This window comes from Ambystoma mexicanum, chromosome 2q (genome assembly GCF_040938575.1).
Source record: "Ambystoma mexicanum isolate Mex_15411 chromosome 2q, UKY_AmexF1_1, whole genome shotgun sequence".
In the NCBI taxonomy this organism is placed as follows: domain Eukaryota; kingdom Metazoa; phylum Chordata; class Amphibia; order Caudata; family Ambystomatidae; genus Ambystoma; species Ambystoma mexicanum.
This window is the reverse complement of record NC_090924.1, coordinates 1,192,015,336-1,192,041,479: the sequence shown is the minus strand read 5'-3', so window position 1 is coordinate 1,192,041,479 and position 26,144 is coordinate 1,192,015,336. Positions and strand designations below refer to the sequence as shown.

At 46.4% G+C, this 26,144-nt stretch overlaps 1 non-coding gene across 1 annotated transcript; it reads left to right on the top strand.

Annotated features, from left to right (window-relative positions):
- Nucleotides 1-8,750: 8,750 nt before the first annotated feature.
- LOC138570482 (U6 spliceosomal RNA) lies at nt 8,751-8,857 on the top strand. Its single transcript, XR_011303529.1, has one exon. It is a non-coding gene; the product is annotated as a U6 spliceosomal RNA (small nuclear RNA).
- The last annotated feature ends 17,287 nt before the right edge of the window (nt 8,858-26,144 follow it).

The window sequence follows — 26,144 nt, the reverse complement described above, 5'->3', positions numbered from 1 at the left end:
GCCATTGGGGTTGTGTCATGTAATTGCATTCACTATGTGGGTGGATGCAATCCTTGCCTGGGTGTTTGTGCTGGGTATGCTGCCCATTACTGCCATGATTGTGTATCGTCAGGACCTGGGGGCAGGGGGACATGGGTGGGGGCCTGGTGGAGGCTGCCCCTGCACTGCTGGGGTGTGGGGGTGGTGGGAGACATGAGTGGGGGCCTGGTGGAGGGTGCCCCTGGTGGCTGGGGTGTGGGTTGGTGGGAGACATGAGTTGGACATGGGTGGGGGCCTGCTGGCAGGTGCCCCACAGTGCTGGGGTGTGGGGGTGGTGGGTGACATGAGTGGGGGCCTGGTGGAGGCTGCCCCTGCACTGCTGGGGTGTGGGGGTGGTGGGAGACATGAGTTGGACATGGGTGGGGGCCTGCTGGCAGGTGCCCCACAGTGCTGGGGGGTGGGGGTGGTGGGTGACATGAGTGGGGGCCTGGTGGAGGCTGCCCCTGCACTGCTGGGGTGTGGAGGTGGTGGGAGACATGAGTGGGGGCCTGGTGGAGGGTGACCCTGCACTGCTGGGGTGTGGGGGTGGTGGGAGACATGAGTTGGACATGGGTGGGAGCCTGCTGGCAGGTGCCCCACAGTGCTGGGGGTGGGGGTGGTGGGTGACATGAGTGGGGGCCTGGTGGAGGCTGCCCCTGCACTGCTGGGGTGTGGGGGTGGTGGGAGACATGAGTGGGGGCCTGGTGGAGGGTGCCCCTGGTGGCTGGGGTGTGGGGGTGGTGGGAGACATGAGTGGGGGCCTGGTGGAGGGTGCCCCTGGTGGCTGGGGGTGTGGGTGGTGGGAGACATGAGTGGGGGCTTGGTGGAGGGTGCCCCTGGTGGCTGGGGTGTGGGGGTGGTGGGAGACATGAGTTGGACATGGGTGGGGGCCTGCTGGCAGGTGCCCCACAGTGCTGGGGGGTGGGGGTGGTGGGTGACATGAGTGGGGGCCTGGTGGAGGCTGCCCCTGCACTGCTGGTGTGTGGGGGTGGTGGGAGACATGAGTTGGACATGGGTGGGGGCCTGCTGGCAGGTGCCCCACAATGCTGGGGGGTGGGGGTGACATGAGTGGGGGCCTGGTGGAGGCTGCCCCTGCACTGCTGGGGTGTGGGGGTGGTGGGAGACATGAGTGGGGGCCTGGTGGAGGGTGACCCTGCACTGCTGGGGTGTGGGTGTGGTGGGAGACATGAGTTGGACATGGGTGGGGGCCTGCTGGCAGGTGCCCCACAGTGCTGGGGGGTGGGGGTGGTGGGTGACATGAGTGGGGGCCTGGTGGAGGCTGCCCCTGCACTGCTGGGGTGTGGGGGTGGTGGGAGACATGAGTGGGGGCCTGGTGGAGGGTGCCCCTGGTGGCTGGGGTGTGGGGGTGGTGGGAGACATGAGTGGGGGCCTGGTGGAGGGTGCCCCTGGTGGCTGGGGAGTGGGGGTGGTGGGAGACATGAGTGGGGGCCTGGTGGAGGGTGCCCCTGGTGGCTGGGGTGTGGGGGTGGTGGGAGACATGAGTTGGACATGGGTGGGGGCCTGCTGGCAGGTGCCCCACAGTGCTGGGGGGTGGGGGTGGTGGGTGACATGAGTGGGGGCCTGGTGGAGGCTGCCCCTGCACTGCTGGGGTGTGGGGGTGGTGGGAGACATGAGTTGGACATGGGTGGGGGCCTGCTGGCAGGTGCCCCACAGTGCTGGGGGGTGGGGGTGATGGGTGACATGAGTGGGGGCCTGGTGGAGGCTGCCCCTGCACTGCTGGGGTGTGGGGGTGGTGGGAGACATGAGTTGGACATGGGTGGGGGCCTGCTGGCAGGTGCCCCACAGTGCTGGGGGGTGGGGGTGGTGGGTGACATGAGTGGGGGCCTGGTGGAGGCTGCCCCTGCACTGCTGGGGTGTGGGGGCGGTGGGAGACATGAGTGGGGGCCTGGTGGAGGGTGACCCTGCACTGCTGGGGTGTGGGGGTGGTGGGAGACATGAGTGGGGGCCTGGTGGAGGGTGACCCTGCACTGCTGGGGTGTGGGGGTGGTGGGAGACATGAGTGGGGGCCTGGTGGACGGTGCCCCTGCACTGCTGGGGTGTGGGGGTGGTGGGAGACATGAGTGGGGGCCTGGTGGAGGGTGCCCCTGGTGGCTGGGGTGTGGGGGTGGTGGGAGACATGAGTGGGGGCCTGGTGGAGGGTGCCCCTGGTGGCTGGGGTGTGGGGGTGGTGGGAGACATGAGTGGGGGCCTGGTGGAGGGTGCCCCTGGTGGCTGGGGGGTGGGGGTGGTGGGTGACATGAGTGGGGGCCTGGTGGAGGCTGCCCCTGCACTGCTGGGGTGTGGGGGTGGTGGGAGAAATGAGTGGGGGCCTGGTGGAGGGTGACCCTGCACTGCTGGGGTGTGGGGGTGGTGGGAGACATGAGTGGGGGCCTGGTGGAGGGTGCCCCTGGGGGGTGGGGGTGGTGGGTGACATGAGTGGGGGCCTGGTGGAGGGTGCCCCTGCACTGCTGGGGTGTGGGGGTGGTGGGAGACATGAGTGGGGGCCTGGTGGAGGGTGCCCCTGGTGGCTGGGGTGTGGGGGTGGTGGGAGACATGAGTTGGACATGGGTGGGGGCCTGCTGGCAGGTGCCCCACAGTGCTGGGGGGTGGGGGTGCAAGGGGACATGAGTTGGTGTTCATTAGTTCAAGGAGACATGTGCCTTTGCTGGGGGGCATGCCCATGTTGGGTGGGCTGCCTGCGGGACATGACCAGGGATGCAGGGTAGTCCCCTGTGGTGTGGGCTGCCTGCAGGGGCCGTGGAGGGTGTACAGGGTACACCTGGGAGGACCCACACTGTCAAATCACATGTGGAACTTCCCGCGCACCCCTGAAATACACGCGCCCAGGCTATTCGCGTGTGGAACTTCCCGCGCACCCCTGAAATACACGCGCCCAGGCTATTCGCGTGTGGAACTTCCCGCTCACCCCTGAAATACATGCACCCAGGCTATTCGCGTGTGGAACTCCCCGCGCACCCCTGAAATACACGCGCACCCAGGCTATTCGCGTGTGGAACTTCCCGCGCACCCCTGAGATACACGCGCCCAGGCTATTCGCGTGTGGAACTTCCCGCGCACCCCTGAAATACACGCACCCAGGCTATTCGCGTGTGGAACTCCCCGCGCACCCCTGAAATACACGCGCACCCAGGCTATTCGCGTGTGGAACTTCCCGCGCACCCCTGAAATACACGCGCCCAGGCTATTCGCGTGTGGAACTTCCCGCGCACCCCTGAAATACACGCGCCCAGGCTATTCGCGTGTGGAACTTCCCGCGCACCCCTGTAATACACGCGCCCAGGCTATTCGCGTGTGGAACTTCCCACGCACCCCTGAAATACACGCGCCCAGGCTATTCGCGTGTGGAACTTCCCGCGCACCCCTGTAATACACGCGCCCAGGCTATTCGCGTGTGGAACTTCCCACGCACCCCTGAAATACACGCACCCAGGCTATTCGCGTGTGGAACTCCCTGCGCACCCCTGAAATACACGCGCCCCCAGGCTATTCGCGTGTGGAACTTCCCGCGCACCCCTGAAATACACGCGCCCAGGCTATTCGCGTGTGGAACTTCCCGCGCACCCCTGAAATACACGCGCCAGGCTATTCGCGTGTGGAACTTCCCACGGACCCCTCAAATACACGCGCCCAGGCTATTCGTGTGTGGAACTTCCCGCGCACCCCTGAAATACACGCGCCCAGGCTATTCGCGTGTGGAACTTCCCGCGCACCCCTCAAATACACGCGCCCAGGCTATTCGCGTGTGGAACTTCCCGCGCACCCCTGGAATACACGTAGCCCGCTCCCCCAGGCCCGATCGCGTGAGGAACTTCACGCGAACCCCTGTAATACACGTAGCCCGCTACCCCAGGCCCGATCGCGTGAGGAACTTCACGCGAACCCCTGTAATACACGTAGCCCGCTCCCCCAGGCCCGATCGCGTGTGAAACTTCACGCGAACCCCTGAAATACACGTAGCACGCTCCCCCAGGCCCGATCGCGTGAGGGACTTCACGCGAACCCCTGTAATACACGTAGCCCGCTCCCCCAGACGCGATCGCGTGTGAAACTTCACGCGAACCCCTGAAATACACGTAGCACGCTCCCCCAGGCCCGATCGCGTGAGAAACTTCACGCGAACCCCTGAAATACACGTAGCCCGCTCCCCCAGGCCCGATCGCGTGAATAACTTCACGCGAACCCCTGTGATGCACGTACCCTGCTGAAATCGCGTGTTAGACTTCCCGCGCACCCCGGTATACACGCACACGTATTTTTTGTCAGCGGGTGTCCGTGTTTGTGGGTACCCCTTTGCACGTCATTTTTCCTGGAGGGCCACAGTATGGGACATTCATCATGGCAGTATATAGGTGCTATTTGTTGGCGCACCTTTTGGCGCATATTTCTTACAGCCGCAGAGACGCTACCGCCTGCTTTCTTGTGGCGGTCGTGTTTGTGCCTGTGCGCTGGTTTGAGCGTGCGCTTTTTTCCCCTATTCTATTCCATGAATACGTGTTGTAGGCGAGCGTGTGGGTGTTCCGCGCACTTGTGCCCTGTACTTCCCCCGTGACGCCCACGTTTTGGCAAGTTGTTCCCCATTCCGAGTGTTACGCCCGTGTTCCGCCTACTTTTGTTGCGTGCGCCGCGCTATGTGCGAATTTCGCTGTGGCCTGTGCGATTTTCGCTGTGACCTGGCGCACGCTGTTAGATGGCCTGTGCGCCAACGTGCGCCGCGCACTTTTTTATCGCACATACGCTGGTTTTCTCGCGCACGGCCTTCCATGAATCGACGTGCGCTGCTTTTCGTGCGATTTTCGCAATTGCACTGCGATTTTCGCTATTCCACTGCGATTCGCACGTTTTTGCCCACTTGCGCCGCGCTAATTATTCCATGAATCGGCCTGCGGTCTTTGTTTCTGCACTAACATTACATCGCCACTTGCAACTTCGCTCAATCACGGTTTTGTTTACTATCAGTCTTCCCTCCGCCTCACCGGCTGTGATGAACCACTTGGTATTGCTTGTCTCTGGGGTCAAGTAAAGACGCAAATAAATATTAAAAATAAAATAGTCATTTCCTGGAACTAATTGTTTTTACCCCAAGAACTGAAGACCCACTTGAAGCAAAGCTCCAAAAGTCTAAAAAGAAAGCTAGACTGTGGGATTGGAGCAATAATACCATGTATATACAGATATTAAAATCATGGAATGAATACATAAAATACATTCCACGCTTCCCAAGTTTACCACAATATTTGCATTCCTTTCCGGACATACAAATGTGGAAATTTTATCAATTAGAAACTCTCTTATTAGAAGGCAGCACACTTGTCCACCCCATAATCAGAGCGGAACTCAAGAAACGCTGAAACATCTTTTTCTAAGCATTTTCTAGAGAAGTGACTCTCTTCCAGAAACAACTCGCTCTGGAACTTGCTCTCCCCTGAAGTGGGAGCAAAATGTCACTTCAGATACTTTGAAAAGGGGTAAAAAGACAAGGTTATAAGAATCAATAGCACAAATACTTGCATAGGCAGGGCAAAGGGTTTCAGTGAACTACAACCAGCAATTCAGTTCATAGGCCGGTGCCTATGAACTGAATTGCAAAATCAATGGTTCAGAGTCTTTGTATAGGATAGCACAGTTCTGGTAGTAAACGGTTAAGTCTTTGCCACAGATGTTTGAAGAATTTGGCTAGGCGAAAAGTTAGACGAATGTTTAGGGAAGGACACGACTTCGAAGTTGGGAAAGTTTCACAAACTTTCACAGTGGCTGAAAAGGTTTCTGGAACGCGTTTGCACAGTACCTTTAAAGTGAAGAGGAGCTGTAGCTGAGGCAGTTGTTCCTGGCAACTCAAGCAAATCTCGCTGTTCCTGAGCTTCCGTCATGGGGACAGGAAGGAGGACATTGGAGGTTCTTGCACTGCCCAGGGAAGAGGCCACAAGTTTGGCAAAACGTTGGTTTAAGATGTGAGTGCCTTAAAGTCCACAAACTGGTTTCCTTTCCGCTGGCTATCGGTTTTCAACAGTACTCTGAAGAAAATTCGACCAGGATGGGTGCGGTGTCCAGATGGCTTGCGAGCTGGTTGTTCCCACCAAACTCAAGGGAAGAAGTTAACCTTAAAGGGCTTCTCTGTCGATGGAGTTTCAGGCAATTCGGACCTACAGCAGGCCTTTACCTGTCTGCAGGTGTTGCAGCCGTCCGCTTCCTTCAGCTCGTCTTCGGTTCTTTCGTTCCAGTGGTCAACTCTGCTTTCCAAGTCTCATAGACCTGCTTTTAAACAGTTTTCCCCCATTCATTCCAGCCTGGCAGTCAATCACACAGCAGGGTGGCTGTCCTTGGTGGACAGCCAGCCAGCCAATCACCCGTGCACTAGTGCATTCAGGTCTCCTAGGAAACTAAGCACAGGGAGTTTCGGGCACCTTCCTCACATTCCTTCCTCACATCCTCCCTCACATCCTGTCCACCCCAGACACCCTGACGCCAGAGGAGGGCTTCAGCACTGAAGCCTGCCAAAGGCCAATGAACAAAGGGACCAAGACTGTTTTGGCGCACAGAGACAAACACAAGAAGGACCTTTCCTAAAATAAATGGCGTAAAAAGTTGACCAGAGTCTGTTTTTACAGATATTGAAATACATGGCTGACCCGATTTTTAGCTACCGTTGTTTGCGGTCAGGAAAAATCAAGGTAGTTTGATCTAAACCACTGCCACCAGCCATTTAAAGTAGGCAAGGGTAACATTTGACTGTTACATGTGTGTTTTGACTCGGGAAGCTAGGCAACCCCTCCAGCACTCTATAGGAAGATAGTGTGTGCTGCGTCTGTACATTTAAAGGGACTAGTAAAGTCAATTTAACTTTACATGCTCTGGGAGACAGCAGTCAGTACCGGAGACGGTATTTAAACCTTGGAGAGTCTGAAAGACACCCCTGTGCCACTGCACTGAAGGTGCTGTGTGACACACAGAAAAAGATGATGCCTATGGAGTTGTTTTAAAACTCCATAACCAAAGAACACAAAAGTAAAACACACATCAAAATACATAGGACAGTGTGAAAAAAGGCTCACACTCTTCCAAGGTAAAAATCAAATCCTAGAAATCCAGCAAAGTTGCTGGGGGCCTCAAAAGGTATGGGAAATTAGCACATGTTGAGAATTCTCCCTAACAAAATACACAGTGAATAACTTGCAAAACGTACTGGAAGAAATAGGTGTGAAAACAGGCAGAATCAACTGTGTCCTTTTTTCTATAAGTGTGAATGTTGCCTGCCACTTAGGCATTGCAAACAGCATTTAAAGTGGCCCCACCATTGAGAGGGACAAATAAACAGGCAGATTACTTAGGAATCTATCGGATTCCTCTTAGCAGAAAAATGACAGTAACTCATATTGTATAGAAGGGGAATGAACATTGGTAATGTTTATCCAAATGTAATCAGAACCACAGGAGAGTAAAAAGCATAAACTACTGACACAGGGAGAGCAAGGTATTCTGCAACAGAATCATTTTTAATTTTTAAAAGAACAGGCTTCTTCATCATTTGATGACCTTATAAAAAGGATTTGGTTTGCTATGTGTTCACTAAAATGTGTTCCTTTTAATACAAAAGTGATCAATATGCAATATTGGTATTACGCTACTTGCTCTTGTGTGTTCTAGCCCTGCTGTGTGTGAGAGATGTATCTATTGCATAATAGCAGGGAGCCTATGCTTCCTTAATGATAACAACACAGACCTCCCCTCTAAATACTGAGCAGTGCTTGTGGCCACAACAATCCAGGTGAGATAAGGGGAGAATCCTTCTTATCCATTCCAGTGAAGCCACCTGATTGGTGCACTTCCTGCGGCTCCCTTATCTGAAATACGACTGGAATACGCTTACGTATCTTTAAGGCAGGACTGAAAATAAAAGATAAATGCAGATCCCTTTTCGGTGTATTATTTCCCCTAGCCACTGTACGAATGAAAGCCACTTAGCATGTCTCTAACTTCCATTGCCCTCCTTCAGTAGATTTGTGTAATCAAGTGGCTATTAGCATTGACTTAATAAACGTGTTCTTTCAAGGTCCATTTTTGTGATAAGCCCTTTAATTCTAACCAATTAAATCCCAGGCTAAACTTTGATTGTTGTCTAACTCGTTCCTTTGTTAAGAATCTGCTTTACATTCAGAAGAGCGTGTAAAAGGAATCATGTTTCTATCCCTGCAACAACAAAAACAAGGCATCTCAGTAGGTCTTTTGTCGGACAGTGAATACAAATCAAACGTAGCCTTTGGCACAGAGTATCGATTGGGAATTAAGTGGAAACGCAAGGGAAACAATTACGAAGGTAGTCCTGAAAAGTAAAGCCTAAGTAATTTAGGGTGCCCTGTTCTAAAGTTTAAAACTAAGAGCTGCCTTTATTGGCTACCTCGATTAATATATTCATTTTGACTGGCTGCGAGCATTTACAGAGATGTTGCTTCTGAGAGCATTAGAGCTAGTTTAACTCCTGGAACAAAAGCAGCTGATTAGATGAATAGTTAGAGGCATCTGATTTTTGCTCCACGATGGAACATCGCCCTGCAAAACTGGATAAGTAGACAAAGCTCAAACACAAAACCTTCTGCAGTGTTGGGTTGTTTAAATCTAGGTCTGAATGAACTTTCCCTCGCAAATCTCGAATCCCCCGCATTTCACCAATTGCTACCAGGTCGAAACAAGAATGAACATTTGAAAAGTTTATCAGAGTGCTGGCTTCGGCAGCACATATACTAAAATTGGAACGATACAGAGAAGCTTAGCATGGCCCCCGTGCAAGGATGGCACGCAAATTCGTGAAGCGTTCTATGATTTTCTTTTTTTTTAAAGTAACAAAAAAGAAAAATTTATCAGAAGTTCAAACTCATACCCTAGTAGGACACGTGGCTAGTGATCCTTTTTAGTCTCAGGTTATCTAGGGATATTTTCAGAGATGCAGGAGATGGTTGGTGGAGGCAGTCTAGCAATTGTACTGAAGGGGTAATAGCTGAAGTGCATTCAGAGTAGTTAAGAGAGGTAGTGAGTGACTGTGCACTCAGTCAGAGAGTTAGATTTTAGGGTTGGTCAAGCATGCACAGTGCTGTTATGTCATGTTATTTGGCATTTATATAGTTCTCTACATATCACTGGTATGACCTCCAAGCGCTAGTAGGTTGAACGCCCTTGGGGACCGTAGTTCAGGTCAGTTGAGAGAGTAAGGTGTTGTAGGGTGCATGGGTGCACCAGTTATGTGTGCATCTGATGTAATTGCCTGATGGTAGGTGCATCCTAGCATAAGGTGTGGTGGTACTGGTATCAGTTAAATGTGTGCAGTCTGGCGAGTGGACACCCAGACTGGGTTCTGGCTGTGTTGGGCCTGTAGGACGCTTATGTGTGCAGCTAGGCCAGTTTGTCATGGGATATAGCTGCATTTTATTAGAATGATGAGGTGTCCATGGGGTAATGTTCGTATGTGAGCAGCCAGGCCAAATTGATGGACGGGTGTAGCTACACTCTAATTGTGTAATGGTGTTGAGCAGAAAGTAAGCATAGTGATATGGGAGGGGAGTGTTTGGGTGGAGTTATGATCCAAGAGATCAATATTGTGGATTTCAGGTGCTGGTTACTTAAAAGCAAATTAATACGCGTATTCAGTGGTGACATTGCTCGGAATCTCATTGAGCAATTAGTCATTGGGGTACTAGGGCACTTGGGTTCAGTCGCTTCAGATGGTCGGGGTTGGTATTACAGAAAGAGCCACATTTTAAAGCTTTGTGGAACATCATCTAGTCTTGGGTGTGTCGAATATGTGGGGGAAGTTAGTTCCACAAAGTTGGGGCCAAGGCTGAGAGGGTGAATCCTCCGATCCTGACAGAGTTAGAGGTTGGGATTACTAGAAGTAGGGCGGTGTTTGATCTTAGGGTGTGAAATGGGCGGTATAGTTTTATCTTTTCCTGTAGGTATAAAGGGCCAGTCTGGTGCACTGCTTGGTGAGTGATGCATAGTGTCTTTAAGATGGCCCTTGAAGATGGAGCCAGTGGAGGGTTCAAATAGCTGTTGAGATGTGGTCTCTTTGACCAAGGGCAAGGAGCAGTTTTACGCAGCATTTTGGGCTATTTAGAGTTTGTTGAGTTGGTATACCGAGGCTCCTAGGTATAGGGCGTTAGCATTGTCCAGTCTCAACATCACAATAGACATAACTGTGGCAAGTCAGTTCGGGAAAGAGAGGTAAGGAAAATGTGTCTGAGAAGTTTGAGGTGATATGGACAGTATTTTGACACATTATTGATCTGACAGGAGAGGGTTTGGCGTGAGTCCATAATGCAGCCTAGGTTTTAACTGTGGATTCTACAAAGGCGTTGAGCTGGGAGTATGGTGTCCAGTCCATGAGTTTCGCCAGCAATCTGGTGTTGGAGATTGGTCTGTAGTTTTTGGGGTCAAGCGGGTCAAGGGTTGCCTTTTTAAGAAGAGGCTTGACATGCACTAGTTTGAAGGCATTAGGGAAGATGCCAGAACAGAGGGAGTCATTTAGTATGGTTCTTGCATGTTCTCCTGTGAAGGTAGACAAGAATACTTATTTTAGGACAGAGATGGGGCAGAGGTCGACGGGCGACCCAGATGATTTGCTGGCAGATAGTACGTCAAGGAACTTGTCTCTGAAGATGGGTTTGAAGGAGTCGAAGTTAGGGAGATTGGGCGTTGGGGCAATGGGATCAGGAGGGGTCGGTGGTGGGAGGGAGGAGATGGAGGATAGTTTGGTGTTAAGGGATGTCGTCCTGTCAAGAGCAGGGTTGTAGAAGCGAAGGGAGAGGGAGTCGTGATTGAGAGGGATTGAATTGGGCAGAGGTGCAAGTGGGTTTTGACAAATTCTGATATGATCATGTGGAGTCCTTTGCTGCGGTAGCCACAATTGAGAATCCGATTATTTTAATAGGCTTTTCTGGCCTTTTGGATTTCAGCTTTGTAGTTACGGTGGTGCAGGGCGAACATGGATCTGCTGAGATCGGATTTACATGCTGGCCATTTGCGTTCAAGATAGTTATTTTGTTTGTTGGCATTACTCAGGTGGGGAATGAACCATTTGGGGGACGGTCCATTGCATGAGGAAGCGGGGAATGAGGGGGTGAGTGGAATTAGTGATTCATTAAGTCAGGAGTCGAAGGACTCAGTGGTTAAGGATCTATCAGGGGGGAGCGTTGCAGGGGGAAGAAGAAGCAGGGCTTCAGCTAGGTCGAGAATGATCTTGACTTTGTTCCATCATTTGAGATCTGGGCGAGGGCGGGGGAGCTGTAGCAGGAGGGACAGGGGTGTGGATAGAAAAAGGGATGTCAGACAGCACAGCGATTAGAGGGTTCACTTTGACATCCATGCAGAGCCTACCGACACAGGTTTGAATCCCAGCAGGGCCAAACTCATCCCTTAATCCTTCTGAGGTCAATAAATGAGCACCACACACCGTGGGTAATAATAAGCAATGCTCAGATGCCTGAGGGTTTGTAGCGCTGTATAAAAATGCAAATTACTATTATTATTATAATTATTGTTATTATTATTATTATTATTATTATGGTGGTCGGTCAAGATAATTGGTTTGGGATTGGATATATAAATCAGGATCATAGGAGCTGAAAATTGGATCAAGGGTGTGCACCCCTGAGTGGATTGGACCAGTCATATGATGGGAGAGGTTGAGCGCATCAAGACTGTTAACCAGCAAAAGAGTCATGGGGTTGTTGGGTATATCGAAACCAGATATTGAAATCTCCTAGTAGTGTGAGAGATCAGTGATTTACTTGAAAGGTAGCTATTGATGCTGTCTCTGTTTCTTGCTTGCTGTTTCTTGCTACGGAGCAGGCATTAAAAAGGATGCAGGTGTCTTTGTGAGCAATATGGTCTTCGTGGAGTTCATTGGAGTGGGAGCTTGAGGAACGTGGGTGCCTTGTAGGGTGGTTGGAGTGGTTGGAACATTCAGGGTGGTTGAGACAGGTTGAAGTGGGGTACGGGAGGGCCAGGTTGTCTGTGGACTATAAGTGACGGTTGAGAGGGTTATGTCAATGCGGGCTGGAAGAGTAGACGGGGAGGTGGATATGTGGGAGGCGGGGGTGGGTCAACAGGAGTTGGGAAGGCAGTGAGTGGATCAGGTGTTGTGTGGTGGTTAAGGTGTGAGTCTGGCAGGTGCTGGGGGAGTAAAGGGGGAGAAGTCAAGAGCGAGGCAGTGGAAACTGGGGAAGTAGAGAGGGGAGAGCAGAGGAGTAGGGGAGGGAGAGGCTGAGAGGGTGGACTGAGGCAGAAGTGGTGAGGAGTAGAGGGTCGAGGGAGAGGACCAGTCACGTTTTCTGCATTTTGTCGGATTTGGTGCAATAGGGGTGTGTGAGAAGGTGCAGGGGTCAGAGGGGGAGGGGGATGAGGCTACCGTTCTAGCAAGGACGAGACGCGTTACATTCAGAGAGCGGAAGGGATATGAAGGGTGGGTTTGTTGGTGGGGGTCGAGTAGGAGTTATGGGCATTGGAGGGGGTGGTTGGTCGAGGGGGTGGTGCCACCAGTGGGCTAAGGGGTAGGGAGTGGGCAGCATTGGAGGTTGGTAGAGATGGAGGGGAGTTCCTCAGAGGGCACACGGATGGAGTGGGATTGGAGGTGGATTTGCACTGTTTGGAGTCTCAAACGGTCTCCCCTGGCTATGTGTGTGCTATAGGCAGAATAAACACAGTAATATCTGGGAGGGCACTACTTCTAGATGTGAATCAGGCTAATGAGAACAATTTCAAAGTCACAGTGGCACTTTCTAGATGAGAATCAGGCTAACAGGAACAATTTCTAAGAGAGTGGAATAGGCAGAATAAACACAGTAATATCTCAGAGGGAACTTCTAGATGTGAATCAGACTAACAAGAACTATTTCTAAGTCATGGGGCACTTTCTAGATGAGAATCAGGCTAACGAGCAATTTCTAAGTGTGTGGAATGGGCAGAATAAACACAGTAATGTCTGGGAGGGCACATTTAGATGTGAATCTGTCTAACAAGAACACTTTCTAAGTCATAGGGGCACTTTCTAAATGAGAATCAGGCTAACAGGGACACTTTCTAACTATGTGGAATAGGCAGAATAAATAGTAGTATCTCAGGGGGTAATTTCAAGCTGTGGGTTAGGTTAACAGGGGCAATTCTAGGTGAGCTGCACAGGCAAGTAAATCAGAGTACTTCTCAATGGGCACTTATTAGATGTGAATCAGTGTTATATCAATGAGTGAGTCAAACAAACAAGGATAACAACTAAGGCAGATTTTTGTACTGTCACAGAGGGTGATTTCTACATGTGAATCGATGTAGCGGAAATGAGTTATAGGTGGTAGCCTAGGCAGGTCAATCACTTAGAGTAAATGACAGTAATATCACAGTGTGTGAATACTGCCTCAAGAACAGTTTGAGTGAGCTGCACAGGCATATAGGTTACAGTACTATTATAGCATGCACATTCTAGATATGGATTAATGGAGCGAGAGCAGATTTGATAGAAGGCAGTCTGAACAGTTCCCTAAGGTGTGACATTGTCTAACATTTACAGAGCTTGGACAGTATGTAAAGTGGTAGGGGTTCTGGGTAGAGTGATTGCTCTAATCACACCCTGACCACTCTTACCTTAGCTTAAGCTGCTGGTTGACGGCTGGCCACTGGCCTCCCCTGCTGACACCTGCAGACACGATAGGGATCTGCCTATGTAGGAGCCGCCCTTTGCCTTGGGGCCCTTAGCTGCAGGGGCTGCACCGGCAGAGGACTGCCCTATGAGCTCAGTTAAGAGCAGTGATCTGGCCAATCATGGGTGGAGGGCGGGCTGGGAGGCAGGAGGTGGGAGGGGAGTGGAAGGAAACTATGGAAGGGGCCAGTAAGCAGCAATGCTACATGAGGGGACTGGGGGGCACAGATAGCAATTCAAGAAAAAACAATCAAGGCCTAGGATGGTTAGCAGGCCATAAAAACTCACCTGAGGATGCCTGCAATAAACTGTGTAACATTGTCAGTGTTTTGAAGCTGTTGAACAACACAAGTGCCATCACCAGTGATTTCGGAGAGAGAGCAACACACCAGTTTGTGTCTGTTGAAGTTAGCAAATGAAACACATGCACAAGGTGATACATGCTAATCTTATTTTGCTAGGATGGAGAAGCTGAGATTCAGGGAGGTAGGTGATACACAAATCATTGTCCATCATTTGTAGTAAGTGGACCAGACATGTCCCATTATGTGAAACCTGGGAGAGGGAAATCGAGGAGATGGCAATAAACCAGGGCAGCTAGTGGGACAGGTCTGCTTGTCTGACCTTTCTGTGGGAGAGGAACAGAGATTCGGGGAGGTGGCTGATACAACAGTCAATGTAAAAAGTATCTGCGGAGGTCGGGATGTCCCCGTAATTGGATAATATATACAGGATACAACTACCCTCAGTCTCCTTTCTGGCTAGTTGTGCCAGCAGTTTCCCCGGTCTTTAGGCCTCACCATAGCGGCAGACCATCGTTAGCTTGCTTAAAAACTTCAGCTTCCTTTGTGAAGCATCACGAAAGCAGTCTTGACATAGTTTTAATTTCCAACCTTAATTGAGGTGTTGCTTTAAGGGCATGGCTTGTTTCAAGCCCCTTAAGTCACCTTTCGGTATTCTAGATCTCATTCCTGATCATTTTGAGTATACCAAACCCAGTGGACATGGTGACCCAACAAGCAAATATTTTGAACGCCTGTTCCTCCCAGGTTTCATTTAATGGGACATGTCTGGTCCACTTACTTCAAATGATGGACAATGATTTGTGTATCACCTACCTCCCTGAATCTAAGCTTCTATAATCCTAGCGAAATAAGATTAGCATGTATAACCTTTTGCATGTGTGACCTTTTACCGCTTCAATTTCTTGTATTAGTAAAAAACGTTGGACATCATTGAAATTAAAACACACATCACATATCCAAACAGTAACTCATTAAAAATCATGAATTATGTCCTTTAGCATTGAATATCCTACCCCTATTTTAAAAATAGACTGTGATTTCCTATTTTTCGATAGTCCCAACTATGTCTTTTATATACATTTCTTCATCGCATTAAACACACGTTTAGTGAATGAAAAAAAGGGCATTACATAGTCAGAACATTGCATTAATAGACCATTGAATAACTTGAGCTTTGATTCAAAAGGTAAGACAAACCATTCTGCGGGTTGTAAGACATATGTGTCCGGCTATAAGAACAATGAATGAAAATGAAGTATAAAAAGTGGAAATAGGAACTAATTATTAGGTTGGCAGCCTATCGCCTTGTACACCCTGCTGTCAATGATTTAATCCAAATATCGAACAACTTGTTTGTAAATTGCTGTCTCAAATCATGATGTTCCTTGAGTTTATGACTAAATCTCTCCACTCTTTCTCTCAGCTTCACATCCACATTCATCAAAAAACCATGTTTGCCTGATTGTATTGGGTGGAAGTAGTTGAAAATGGGGAATGTCCAACCCTTAAAGCAAGTGGACAATGCGCATGCCATTGGTTTAGAAATGACTATTGTCATGCAGGGATAGAAAGGCAAAAGGAACATCAGTGATCCCAATCATAATGATAAAATAGTCACAATCAAGAGGTATATATCTTTTGCCAAGGGTAGGTTATACTCTTAAGAGAGATTTAAATGTGGTGAGAGTAGCAACTCAGTAAGCACAAAAGTGATGGGTGGAAGGTTTTGAAGTAATCTGAACCACTGGCTTTGCTCTGGTCAACCTTCCACACCACCTTTTTTTAGCCCGACTGCGCCATTGCATAAGGGGTTCAGCCATATGCAAATCAGTCAGGGTACTGCCACCAATGGTATCAGCCCAGCCCGAACTGCTAGGCCAGGTCCCCTATGCACAGAAACATAAGCAACCCCAGACATGTTTCGGCCTTTTTGGGCCTCCTCAGTGAGGAGCAGCTTGGTTCCCTATGGTGCAGCGAGCAAGGTATCTGCGTCTGGGCATACCCTCTCTCACATAGTGAGACAAACAATAAGCACAAAAGTGATGGGTGGAAGGTTTTGAATTAATCTGAACCACTGGCTTTGCTCTGGGCAACCTTCCACACCACCGTTTTTTAGCCTGTCTGCACCATTGCAAAAGGGGTCCAGCCATATGCAAATCAGTCAGGTACTGCCACCAACGGTAGCAGCCCAGCCCGAACTGCTAGGCCAGGTCCCCTTCGCACGGAAACACAAGCAACCCCAGACATGTTTTGCCCTTGTTGGGCCTCCTCAATGAGGTGCAGCTTGGTTCCCTATAGCACAGAGAGCAAGGGACCCACGTCTGGGCATACCCTCTCTCACATAGTGAGACAAACAGTAAGCAAAAAAGTGATGGGTGGAAGGTTTTCAATTAATCTGAACCACTGGCTTTGCTCTGGGCAACCTTCCACACCACTGTTTTTTAGCCCATCTGCGCCATTGCAAAAGGGGTCCAGCCATATGCAAATCAGTCAGGTACTGCCACCAATGGTAGCAGCCCAGCCCGAAATGCTAGGCCATGTCCCCTATGCACGGGAACACCGTACTGTCACCAATGGTATATTTTTTTTAACAGACCATTAAACAATGAAAACAATATACAACAAGATACTTTACAACAAACTCTCCAGCGCATGGAAGAAAAAATGAACAAGCTCATGACAAATTTCCACCTTTTGAAAGATTTTGTGGAGGACCATATAAAAGAAAAAATTAGATACCATTGTGCAACATGTACCTGTCCCCTCTCTCCATATCCCAGTCAATTATCCCCAAAACCTCACCACATAAAAAAATATTTTGAAGAAATTTCCATCCCTTCATCTCCTCCTAGCCATCCTCTTGAAACCCCCAATTCCCCAGTGTTTGTGTCCATTTCTGCTACCCCTTCTCTATCATAAATTTTACATATATATAATATAATGACAAATAAATGTTATGTGTGTGTTAATTTAGTCCTTTGTGGGTTTTTTTTAAAAAAAGCCAGTTTTGGCATCCGCGGACAACATGGATGTCCTGAAATGTTCGTAAATAAACAAAATGGGGATGTCCTGAGGACAAGAAACAAGATAAGTTCCCAATTAAGGAACTCACGTCCCCTGGACACTTTCCAATGTCTGGAAAACCAGACCAACAATTAGTTTGTATTCTAAACAGTGTTTCTAATAATATCTTTGGAAACCATTGCATTAAACCAAACTTAAGAAGGTCAATTATTAAAGAAATGAACATTCAGGCAAAGTAGGTCACAAGAACCAAAATTAATATTTATTCTTGATATTGAAACTGTGGATGGCCAAACGCGTTTCGAGTGGTGCAACACTCTTCATCAGGGGCAAATCAAAAATTCTAAGGAAAGATATGTACAAAATCTAAATTAGAATGATATTTTCCATTAACAACAATTTTGCAAAACAAGTCGTTTCTACAAACTTCAACTGGTAAACAGGCTAATTGAATGAGCATAATAAACAGTAGATATCCAAAGTTCTGGGTACATTGACGTGACAAAATAACATGTTTTAACTGGACAGCTACCATAACATTTCTATTAGAATAAAAGCAGTAGATCGGTGTCCTGGGATTACTTTATAAACTGTGCTGTGCACAAGGGTGACTATATGATCATGGAATAGATATAACCAGTGTGAACTAAGGAGTAACAGCAGATAGAAGTAGCTCTAACCTTGTGAATTTAGTAAAATATCTTCAAGCGAAGAGGTAGTAGGTCCGGGGAGAGTATCCCAGATAATCAGTGAGACAGTACAAGATGGGTATTGTCAACCGACTCATATCTGTAAAAGAGGAGTGAGTATCAGAAGCTAGAAAGAGGGTGCAGGAAGAGAAAACTAAGGCTAAAAAAACAATATTCAACTTGCAACTGATGGCGATCTATCTGGACACTGAATAATTTGTATAGCCATGGTATAGTTCCCAAGGTTCTTAGTGGTCCAAGGAGGTGGATTGAAAAAACCCAGATTGTAGCCAATATCTTTTTCAAATGTTCAGCAGGTATCCACTGTCACTAAAAGAAATAACAATGGGAAGAGTGGAAAAAATCTTAGCGGGAAAAAAAATTGGGAAGAGTGTAACTAAAGAGGTGCTGGACTTAGTGGGAAGGAGGTACTGCACAGAGAGGGCTCCTGTGCATATCAAGTATACCTTCGGTGGGGAAGATCTTACCTGTTAGACAATAGCGCTGCCAACTGGAGACCGGAGCCCAGAAGGAAAGCCGACGGCATTTGCAACACTGTGCGTGTTTATATTGTGTTCTAAGGCATGACGTCATCACGCGGATGTGTGTGACGCGGCATGCTCAAATTGGAGTATAATTAGAAGATATGCCATAAGTATTATCTGGGGAAGACATCACAATAGTGGAACTATTGCCACTGTCACAAAGTGAATAATTGTTGCGAAAAAAAGTGCGAGGCAGAGTAACGGAGGCCCGGGATGTTGATAACATGATGTCATCACGTTAGTCTGTGCATGACGTAATGTGTAAACAAACCTGAGACGGCGAACTTGCGATCCCTACAAGGCACATGGGACCTCATAGAGGTGAGTATAAAGGCACGTGAAAAAGATGCAGGAAAGCAAAGTACTTCTAGTTCGGCTGGAGACAAGGCCAATCTTGCTAATGGTGTGAACGGCGCCAAAACATGGCATCCGTGTCACTGAGAGTTAATGTAATCAGAGGAACATAAAAACACTATGTGAGCAGCCTAGAAAAGGCCCCCAAAGAAACAACCTAATAATAATTTCCGGGACATGGAGGTCAAAATCGAGGTATGGTAAAAAACAGCTTACTGTTATGTTAACCAGCTAAAAAAAGGCCCCTGTAGGGGGAAGAAGGTGGTACTCGTTGCTCAGAATGAATGTACCAGAGGATATCCAGTGCACAGAACACAAAAGTGTTCTGTTAGAATAGTGAGGACTTTGTAGTGTAGGGCCGCTGTAATTTTCCTATTGTCCTTAAATTTCCTACTTAGACAATAATCCAATACACTATTACCCATATTAATAGGGTGTGCCATATCTGGCCAATTTTCTCTTTTCGATGTCCTGAGGACGCTATACCTGTCCGTTCTGTTCGTAGGCAGGTTGAAACTGTCCTAAGAACACAAGTGGTGTCCTGAAATGTTCGTAAATAAACAAAATGGGGGTGTCCTCAGGACGCTATGCCTGTTGGTATTGTTTGCACGCGAGTTGAAACTGTTCTAAGCACACACGTGGTGTCCTGAAAAGTTCATAAATAAACAAAATGGGGTTGTCCTGAGGACGCTATGCCTGTCCGTATTGTTCGCAGTCGAGTTGAAACTGTTCTCAGAACACACACGGTGTCCTGAAAAGTTTGTAAATAAACAAAATGGGGATGTCCTGTGGAAGCTTGACCTGTCCGTGCTGTTCGTAGGCAGGTTGAAACTGTTCTAAGAACACATCAAGTGTCCCGGGATGTTTGTAAATTAACAAAATGGGGGTGTCCTCAGGACGCTATGCCTGTCCGTATTGTTCGCAAGCGGATTGAAACTGTTCTAAGAACAAACTCCTGTCCGTAACTATTTTGCTTATGTCGCACTTTTAATTAATTTCAGGACCCGAACAGTGTCCGTAGAACACCACCGCGCATGCACAAAACAGTTTCAGTGCATTTGGTGTCCTGCAGACACCCGTTCCCTTCGCGGACGTGTTCGCGAAGCCCTCATGTGACCGCACCCACGCTGAGCGTGTGTTCTGACTGCGGATATTGTTCGTGTCCCCGAACAATTTAAAACTACCTTTTCAGGCAATCCACAATATTATCAATACTAAATCACCATAGCACAAGTCCCAGACAGTAATCCTGACTTTCTACATACTTTTTGGGACTTTTTGAACCTTTTTTTGGTGTTCGATCTGTCCGCAGACAGCGCAGGTATCTGCGAAGCGCGCACAAGCACCCCTAAAAAAGGCCACACCCCAGAGCTCATCCTCATTGTGTTTCTGGCCAACTTACAGAATACAGTGTATTTTTGCTGCCAATTTTCCAGATTTGTTTCTGAAACCTGATGGCATCCATGGCTGCACTACTGCCACCTGGTGCTACATCTGCCTCAGCACCACCCCCCAAGTCTTGGGTGTGGCAGTTATTTACCATTCATGGTAACATACCTAAGACGCGTGCAAACAAAGTCACCTGCAACCAGTGCAAAATGGTACTGAGTCACGGGAGGCCTGGTTCGTACAGCTTTGGTACGACTACTATGAAGCGACACCTAAAGTCGTTCCACGGTGGGGCCGTTCGCAAGGTTTTACCTTGCGAGGAGCGTAGTAGGTTGACTTCCTCCACTACATCCTCCGTTTCCAATCCTGTCACCACAAGGAACACTCCTGTGGGACAGCGTATTCCTCCAGCTGCCTCACAGGCCCTTCGCAAGGCTGATGACCCTTACCTTTCGAGGGTCAGCGTTGTGTGTATGTACTCTGCAGGGGGGAGAGACTTCATAGTGCTTTTGAGACTATGGTCTCAGAGCACGAGAAGACCTGCCCACTGCCTAAGTAAGGCCCACCCTACATCTGCCTTTCTCCACCAGCCCTTTCTTATCCCTGTGGTTGGTGTCCCCCCTTACCCTCCTTTTCCCTCCTCTCTTATTGTGTCGTGTGTAAAAAAACAAAAGAAATATACAACAACAAAATAAAAAATGGCTCTTTTCAGAGCCGCCTTTCACAGTTTAAAAATAGAAGTGTAAAATAAATGGAGCAGGGCCTTGTGTATTTTTTAGAAGTCTGCATACAATTCGCGGACATCTAAAATGTTGGGGTGCTGCCCTATCATAACCATTGCACTTTTGTCTGTTAGGAAGTGGTGGCTCTGAAAAGAGCCTTTTGGTGGTGTTTGTTTGTGTTTGAAAAACTTGAAATGGTCAACACCTTCTGCAAAATGGATGGCTGTAGTTCCAAAAAAGGTTGCAATGCATTTTGTACATTTCTCAGAAAAATCTGATTGCCAGCATAAGTAAGATGGACTCCATCTCTGTGAAAAATGTATGTGCTACGAAACATAATATTTTCATTGTGAAAAGAGGACATGCCAACATCTCTTAGAAAGGCACAAACAGCCTTATTGACATTGAGCCTCGCTTTCTCCATTTGTGGACCAAATGAAGAAGAATGCAGCACATTTGTCTCTGCGCAATCCGAGAAAAAATAACTTGAGAATTTGGAAACATGTCCATGACCTTCCCAAGTCCTTCTTTCATTGCAAATTGCAAAGACACTTTACCAACACATGTCCTAAACTATTCCCTCCACAATGAATTATCATTATGTCTGGATGATGCTCTGTCTCCAAAGTAGTACAGAGAGGTAGCAAGTCCAACCACTTCATTCCACGTACTCCATGCCAGTTAACTTCCACATGTGGTAATCCAGGATCTACAGCTACTCCACAGCTTTCTACATGCACCTTCAACCAATGTATCCACAGGTCTCCCAAAATCCATACAATCTGTTTTCAAAAACACACAGCCATAGCTATCTGTTCTTCTCTCAGGAAAAAGAGTATCTGACAAACTCTCTCCTGGCACAACACACCAACTAAACTTTACTGACCAAACCCTTGCTCTGTTCATTCTTATTTGCATGCCTCCCCACCCCAAAATCCCCGTATGTAACACGTGATGTCCACAGACTACCGCCATGTCTGTGGACATATCGTAACATGGACAGCCCTTCTAGCATTTCCACTTCACTCTCTGTGCCATTCCCTCATTGGATATAGCTAAGCAGTCACATGACCATTCACCAATCACATCCAAGACCTCTACAGCTAACTCCATCATCATAGATCAGCACTTCAAATGTACTGTTAATCACTCTGAGTACAAGTTTCATATCATTGGAAAGCACCTACTACAGGAAATACTGTACAAGTCTCCAAGATTTCTACTTGCAGCTGCATGCTTATCCATATGCATGAACACAAACTACAGGTATGCATATTTTCTGTATAGTAGATGTACAATTCTTATACATTCATATAAACAGATTAACTGACTTTTAACTTGTATAACCTATACAATGAACTTACTGTCATTTTTCCCACCTGCTATAATCAACTGTCCCTTCCAAAACTATCTTCTATTTAATTTCTTTTTACACACACATTTGCAAAGCATGTTGAACTAACATATTTAAAGTAAAATATAAAGACTGCACATAGTGAAACAAAATTGCATGCACACACTATGTTGAGATATCAAACAAGAATACTTGTACAAAAACATAAAAATCAATGTCTAAATTAACATCAGTGCTATAAACTCACAAAATTACTAATTGGTTTCCTTTACAATTGCAGTGAAGACCACTCTCCTGAAAAGCAGCAGCAGAATTTGAAGTACAAACAACAACTCAGAAGAAACCTGCTCATTCCACAAAATAAAGTAAGTTAAATACCACCATAATATTTGTACTGTTACTCAAACACACTGTGGGGTTCATTCATGCTATTTCTGCGCCTAAAAACAGAGATTGTGCACCATTCTGTCCACAAATCCCCATTTGTTAAACAGGGATTTACATGAAGAATGGTGCACAAATCCCCATTTTTCGGTGCACAAATAACATAACTCAGCCCCTAGAATTTTAATATTATAGAACAAAAAACTGTATTAATTCTATACCATTAGATTTACTATTTGTGCTTCTCCTCTCCACTAGCTTACTTTCTACTGTCATCTGAACCCCAGTTTAGTAGCACATAAATTCAAGAATACCCATCCCAAATAGTTGTAGTTGCCCAATGTACAATCACACACCATCACATACATCTTTATCATCATACTCAGACACTCATGCACACACATACATTGCAGAACACCTCAACCCATACCTTCTTTATTTTTTCAACAGACCCTAAAGAATGCCTACCAAAAATCAAGTCTGTAGAAAACAACGAAGAAGTTGAACAAATGAAAATGGAAGTGTCCAAAATAAGCATCCATCTCTACCAGAATGTGTACAAAAAGTTAAAACAAAAAAGGTAATACAGTCATTTAGCAAAACAAAACAAGAAGAAACTTTGCCTCTCTATCAAAATGTAAAACGAAACAGAAAACGAATAACAAGAATTCAGCTAACACTACTTTTAAAACTGTTCCTATAAATCTTGATATGAAACCAAGTCAGCATACCAAAAAAAGTATTTTATCAAAAATGTTCTGCCACAGAGTCCTTCGAAATCATGCACAACCCTTAAAACCTAACGTAGGAAATTAACTTGATAGAAAATGCAATCCTTCTCAAAAGAAAGTTATTTATTTTAGTGTTAAACAAAATGAAACTACTAACAAAACTAATCACTAAATTACAAAAAAGACCTCTCAATGAACGAAATGTCAACAAAAATAACTTCTTAAATATCTGTGGAGGTGAGTGGAGTCACACCACAAGCACAGAACCATATTTTAATGAAGAAGCATACTAACAAAAGCAAACAAATACAATTGCCATACATAGCACTGGACGAGGTTATGAAAATGTTAATAGCATAATGGAACAATAAATACTGCCTACAAAAATATCCCAAGAAAACCTAGAATTACCTGAACGTCTAGTATACAAATGGACATGCTCGTCAATGTGTAACATTCCCAAAAAGTCTTTCAGTCTTTACGCCAATTCCTCAATCAGTATGTGAAAGGCAAAGGCAAAATCAAAATTAAACTATTGCAAAATATGGATACCTGTTCATTGCGCAAGTACACAGGACTACCTTCCATCATATCGAAATGATATCAACACATCATTCAACTATAAGAAATCTAGTCTATAAACTGCACTATGCTAAAAGTCCTGCTTTAGCCCTAGCCAATTTAAATAACATTATTCTACATGGTACAGCAAAAGACCTACATGAAGAAATGGAGTATATCCAGAAAAAATATTTTGGAAGTGAAAGCCACTTACAGAATGCAATAGCTTTACAACAAATTAGCAACAATTCTACGCATGGCAACCTTCTACTACACACATACAAAAAAGAAATACTTAAATTTAAAAGTACATCTGCTGAAGTACCAAACCATGTGTGTGTATGTTGCTGCAGAACATTTTATACAAGTAACACAAAAACTGTAGACCTAACATACAAAATAGAAGACAATGAAGGTTCTAAATGGTTTGAATTAGCTCTCTGCCTTATAGCAGAAAACAAATACAAAATAACTGACCCCTTAATACTTTGCAGTTACTGCACTACAAAACTTGACAACAACCAAACTCCTCCACGTGCTATCACAAATAATTTGGAATTATTCCCACTACCAAAACCCCTACAACAACTCAATTTATATGAGAGCATCATAATTCAAACAGTGCACCCCTTTCAAGCAATAATAAGCCTCCAACCGAAAACAGCAACATTACCTCCCTCTGAATTGGTGAAATGCATTTGTGGCAAAGTAGTGTATTTGCCATTAGATCTAAAACAAAATGTGCATACTCTAGGAGTACAACGTCCAATGAAGCAATCTTTAATTATCTTAGTAAATGGTGTACCTACAAAAGACAAAAAAATGTGCCAACAACTGGTAGACTTACATAAAGTTAGACAAGCCTTGCAATATCTAAAAGACAATAATGAATGCTACAAAGAAATTAATATTGTAGAAAACTTGAAGGAAGCCACTGAAATAATTCAAGAGTCACCAGAAACTGGTCAATCTGAGCTTCTAGATCCTGCTACAGTATGCAATACTTTAGACCATTATATAATTCATCCATTGCACTCTAATGACACCGTAGAAGATGCACTAGAACCGTACCAAATGCGACAAACAAAAGGATCACCAATCAGCATATGGGAAAAAAGTATAGAAGCACATGCTTTTCCTCTACTCTTTCCTACAGGCAAAGGAGGAAGGTACGATGATAGACCTATTCAAATAACAGCATCAGAATACCGCTCATTACGGATGTATTCTGAAGATCCCAGATTTGGACAAAATGTGTAATACGTATTCAACCTACTCTTTGAAAGTGAACTAGCAACTCTATATTACAGAGTTGCACACAGATTGAAATCAGGAACCCACTTTCAAAATATGTTAGCTACACAATTATTACAAAAAGTGCAAGAAAAAGATGAGTTTTTACAATCAAGTATTACAAATCTATTAGAAAACATGCGTGGTACTAAATAGTACTGGTTCCGACGTCATGGAGATGTACGTTGTATGATAAGAAACTTTGGCCCACCCACTTGATTTGTTACATATCAAACAAAAACAAAACAAACATAGATATACTAACACATGGAGAACTTTGTTCTCTAGAGCCTGTTAATGTTTCAAGATATTTTCATCATCGCTTCATTGCTATGCTACACTTTATTTGTAATAAAACTGTTCCTCCCTTCGGAGAAGTGCAACACTTTTTTTGGAGAAAAGAATACCACGCCAGTGGAGCACCACATATGCACATGCTTTTATGGATTAAAGATGCTCCTAAATTTGGTCAAGACAATGATGCCACTGTGTTACAGTTTATCGAAAAATGTGTCACTTGTGAAATTCCATCGGAAGCTACAAATAGTGATCTTCATGCACAAATTTTACAATTTCAAAGACACAAATGTGGCAAATATTGCCGTCGCAAATACAAAAACAAAGGGAACTACTACACCAAATGCCGCTTTGGTTTCCCTAGACCGGTTAGAAAAACAGGTCAAGTGAACAACTTCATGTCTTCAGTTAGACAGTAAAAGGTAAATCACCAAAAAATACATATTACATAAAAAGAACAGAAGAAGAAAGATATATCAATGATTACAATGCAATCATTGCCCTCTTATGGAATGCAAACATAGATGTGCAGTACATTGCAGACAATTCCACTGCAGTTGTATGATATGTTACAGCATACTTAACCAAAGCAGAAAAAACGGTTCCATGTGATAATATCGCCGCAGAAATATCGCCATAAAAATATTTGCCATATTTTTGCGGCAATGTTACCACATGGAACCTGCGGGGGACACCCCCGACCCCCATAATTTTAAAAAAGAGCGGGGACACCCCTGCAGCCCCTCCATCCATTTACCCCATAAATTATCCCCGACCATATG